The sequence below is a fragment of the Spermophilus citellus genome, assembly GCF_964194105.1.
Source record: "Spermophilus citellus genome assembly, chromosome: 11".
Classification (NCBI taxonomy): Eukaryota; Metazoa; Chordata; class Mammalia; order Rodentia; family Sciuridae; genus Spermophilus; species Spermophilus citellus.
In genome coordinates, this window is record NC_138192.1 from 135,389,257 (window position 1) to 135,393,977 (window position 4,721).

Consider the following 4,721-nt stretch of genomic DNA (forward strand, 5'->3'; position numbering starts at 1 on the left):
TGGGCCAGGCCACTACCACAGGCTGTGGTCAGCAGACTCTTTCCTTGCCCAGTTCCTCAGCTTTGTCTTGCTCCGGACCTGCTCCTCTGACCCACTCCTGGCCTGAAGCTGCCCGTAAACAATTGCAAAGGCCAGGCCTCCCTTCACCTCTGGTCCCATTGTGCTGCAGGATGGGATGAGACCAACTGCCCCTTCCCCTCCCAGTGACCAGGCAGCCTGTTCCTGTCCCTGGAGAAGGCTTCACACCTTCCTTCCTCAGGCCTCAGTGGCTCCCCTTCCCCTCGGGGCTGTGGCCTGAGAACTGCAGAGTCCTGGTTCAGGCCAAGCGGGTGCCGCGGCTCACAGGGAGGCATGGAGAGCCCAGCCTCCCTCCAGGAGCCACAGCCTGCCAGTTTTGGAGGGACACCATCGTCCACACCATAGCTAGGCCTCAGTGGCAATCTGACTTTGCAATGACATGGTTTTTGTTATGAAAGTGTCAATTTATCTGCAGTGGGTCTGAAACCAACAACACCACCTGGCCTCCTGCTCCCTGGGCCCTGGCAGCATCCACCCTCAGGAAAAGGCTCTGCCCAGTGAGCCCCCACCCAGGCCAGTGTCACACAGCACAGCTGGTCGGGCCAGCCTTGTGGGCCAGCCTGGACCCAATGTGAACCTGGTCCGCCTCAGCCAGGTGGGCAGTGGCCCTTCCAGCCTGTGGGCTGCCAGCCAGGGCCCCCAAGGCCTCAGCTCCCCCGCTACCAGGCCTGGGCCCCTGAACTCAGAGCAGGGGCAGGTGCCCACTTTTGTTCTCTGCCCCCCTGTGGCTGACTGACAGGGGAGTCCCTGCCTGGCCCCCACCCTGGCTCCAGCTCTGCTCCTCCTGCAGTGGCCTTTCTTGGGGAAGACCCTGGCAATGCCAGCCCAGCACCCCTTTGCAACTTCAGCAGGAGTAGCACCATCCAGTACAGCCACAGGGAGGGGCTCTCCTTCCCCCAGCACTCAGGGCAGTGTGTGGTCTTTGTCCAGTGGCCACCTGCCATGCATTTTGGCATCTTGGTGCATGAGGTGAATGGGGTGCACCCCCTGCAGGAGCTCTGACGACACAGGGCAAGTGAGCAGGGTAGAGGGAGGCTAGGTGGCAACACAGTCCAGCTCACTGGACTCTGGTCTTGTGGGGTGGCGTCACCTCTAGCAGGCACAGGAAGCACACAGAGAACGGGAACCCATCAATGCAAACTTGAACTGCAAAACTGGAGATGACGGACAGAGGGCTCCCAGAGCCAGCAGCAGCCGGTTCCACGGGCTGAAAACTGGAATCCAGGCTCCCACGGGCCTCGTGCTGGACCCTATCCTGGGGTTGGGGGGGTGGGCAGGTGGGCTAGTGCCCCAACAGCACCTGTCCTTCATGGCCAGCACTTGAAAGGGGGGTCCTTTCACTTAGAGCACAGCCGAGGACATTTTCAATTGGCCTTGTTCTGGAAAATGCTCCCTGTTTGGGGGACAGAGTAAACCCTGAGGCCAGGCCTGCTGACAGGCTTGCCCATCCCACCAAGGGCCCAGGAAGACCTTCAGGCCCCTCAAGTTCAGGAGCCCTGTCTGCACAAACCCTTGGACTCCAAACTTCCGGAGCCGGAAGCAGCCTCAGGTCATCCGTATCTGAGGGAAAGGTGTAGGCAGAGGATGGAAGGGGAGTCAGACAGGGGGAACGGTCCTCTCCACCTGGGCAGGCTGCTCTCACATGCAGGTCAGGGATCCTGCCTCATCCACAGGCAGGTCCTTGCTGGCTTGGATGGAAGTTGGGTTAGAAAGATCATCCAGGTCACATGGATCGCAGAAGAAAAAGACCTGAGCCGGCAAAAGTCCAGGCGGGAAGAGGGGGACAGAGGGCCAGCAGAAGCTCCCAGGAAGAAGAGCAGACCGCTGAGCGGGTCTCTCCGTGTCTGTGGTGGCAGCCTACCCGTCTGTGCTGGGAAGTTGTGTGCAGAGTTCAGCCCAACACTCAGGCTTCCTCTTCCTCCCCAGGACATGGCCCAGGGCCAGAACCAGGGGGCAGAAAAACAGACCAGGGATGCTGCGCCCAGCTGGCATGGCTGTGTGGGGTCAGCTCCTGTTGCCAGGGTGCTCAGACCAGAGAGACAGGCGTCAGGCCCAGAGAGGACAAAGGCGGCCCGTGTGGGTGGCCCAGCCCTCTCTGAGCCGACCTTCCCTGAAGACTGGCCCAGACTTCAGCTGATCAAAGGGTCCCAGGACTCAGCAGAGCAGAGCGGCTGCCAAAGCACTCTGCCTTGGAGTTGAGTTCCCTGGGGCAAGGGTTTGGAGGGGGGCGCAGGACCACCCTCGAGAAGAGTGGCCTCCATGTTCTGTGTCCTGAGAACCCTGGGGCATCCCACACCCACTCATCAGTGCGCCCCAGAGTTTAGACTTCAAACCCAGCTTCTCTGAACTGGGGGCCTGGCCCAGGACTGGGACATTTCAGAGACCTACTAAGTGTTCCAGCAGGCAGGGACCCGTCTCCTCTTCCCAGAATCCACACAGGAGCCACCCTGAGGAGCTGTGTTGGGCTGAGGTCCCTTGGAGGGACCACAGATGGCCTATCACTGTGTTTTCCAAGCGTGAAAAGGAGGTGGAGAGCGCCCCGGCACCTGAAGGCTGTGTCCTCAGAGGCCAGCAAAGACCCCTGGGCAGCTTCTCCTCCTGTTACCAGCCCTGCAGACCTGCTCAGGGCCTCCTTCCTTCCAGCAAGGTCCCAATCATCCTTTGCAGAAAGATTTCTGGTATGGAGGTCCCAGCCTGCTCCCCTGCTGCCCAAGGGCACTGGGCTGTTCCTGGGAGCCACTTCCTCTCCACTGGACACACCTTCCCTCAGGCTGCTGCCCCAGGGGCTGCCAGCCCTTTAAGGTGTGGGGACCTGTCTTCTGCAGTCCCCCAGGACACCACACCTCCTGCGTGCCCAGCTGGTCAGTGCCATGACCTCACCGTACCTCATGCCCTCTGACCCCAGCTGCCTAGATGTACTGCTCCCACCCCCGTGCACTCCACTGCCACCAGGACTGACCCTTACAACAGGACATCCTGCAGTGACGTCATGAACATGCTGAAGAAGCAAGACTTCTCTGGTCTCTGGGAGTGGGCTTCCCAGAAGTGGATCCAGAGCCGGGTCACAGGGGCAGCAGGGACCACATCTCTCTGAGCTCAGCACCTCCCTTTGATCTTCCTGGAAGATGGGGACATGAAGCTGAAGGCCAGCCCACCCTGTGGCTGGGATTGTTTCTCCTCTCCAGGGCCAGCCCTGGCCCTGCCTGGCCCTCCCTCACGGGTTAAGGCTAAGCACCATGAAGCCACCCGACGCCAAGGAGACCAAAGGGAGAAAACAGCAACAGCCCCTGACCCTCAGCCAGGGAGGGAAGGCAGCTGGGGTCCTGCACCAGCCACACATGTGGCCCTCGGGTCTCCTCACCCAGGGCCATTCTCCAAGAGGCCTGTGCTCCTCTTACGCCTGTTCCCCCTGATGGAATGGGCACAGAATGAGCAGTGCTTCCTGTCTGGGGAAGGTCTGGGGGCCAGTCCTGAGATCCGCGGGTGGCAAGGCGCCAACCTGGCAGGTGGTGCTAAGGATGTTCTAGGGGAGGGGTCACCTGGGCCAGCACCATAGCTGTGATCATAACATCCTTGAGATTTGCTGTCCACAGGTCCACTGCCCTGCCCTGAGGTCTCACTCTCTCATCAGGATAAAAGGAAGCCTGGAACAATGGGTTACCCTCACCCGTCTGGATTAACAATGGGTTACGCTCACTTCTGGATTCCTAGACCAGCTGGGTCCTCCTGATGCCCCTGCACGTGGGAGACTCCCCAAGCTCAGAGGCAGGGAGCCTGGGAAGCTGAGGGAGGAGGAGCCAGGCAGGCCTCAGGCAGGTGAAGGGAAGCCGGCCAGGCCCCGGCAAGGAGAAGCTGGCCTGAGCATGCAGCACACGGCTCTGTAAGTCACAAAAGTGACACAGAGGCAGGACAGTGGGGGAGGGCAGATCTCCACCACCTACTCTCAAGCAGTGACTCAGTTCTCTACCCAGGGGGCAGTCTTCTCTGAGGGTGGGGCAGGGAACCCCAGCTACAGGTACTAAAGGTGCCAGCTTTTGTGTTCTCCTCCCACTTCCAGCGATGGGTTCATAGGCTGGCCCAGGTCACGGTGGTCTCTGGGACCACAGCATGGAAGAAATGGAGAAGCCGGTCAGATACCAGCACTAATGGGGGGTGCCTTGGCACCCCCACTTCCCTTTCCGCTGACAGCTAAGGGCACTGCCTACTCTGCCGGGAGCCCACCCGCCCTCACTCCTCCACAACCTGACCTGTAGGTCCAACCCAGCCCTTCTCCAGAGGTCACTGGCCGCCACCGGCCACCAAGCCTACAGACCCTCCTCTGTCCCACCGCTTTTGTTTCTCGAGCATCCAGAGTCACGTGGAGGGGACCAAACACCGCGGACAACCTCCAACGACTGCCTATACGCAGACTTAAGAGCTGGGGAGGGCTAGTTTCTTGGCCAGTTTCCCGCGAACAGCTCCTACCCTCCCCCAGAAAACATCAGGTGTGAACTGGGGCGAGGAAAGGCTCCTGGAGAGGACGGGGGAGAGAGGACTGGCACCGCGTACAGGCGAGGAGGCCGGCGGCGGACGGAGGTGCGCAGCGCGGCAGAGGCGAACGGGCACTGCGGAAGCCGCCGCGCACGGCGCTCGGCCGGGTGCGT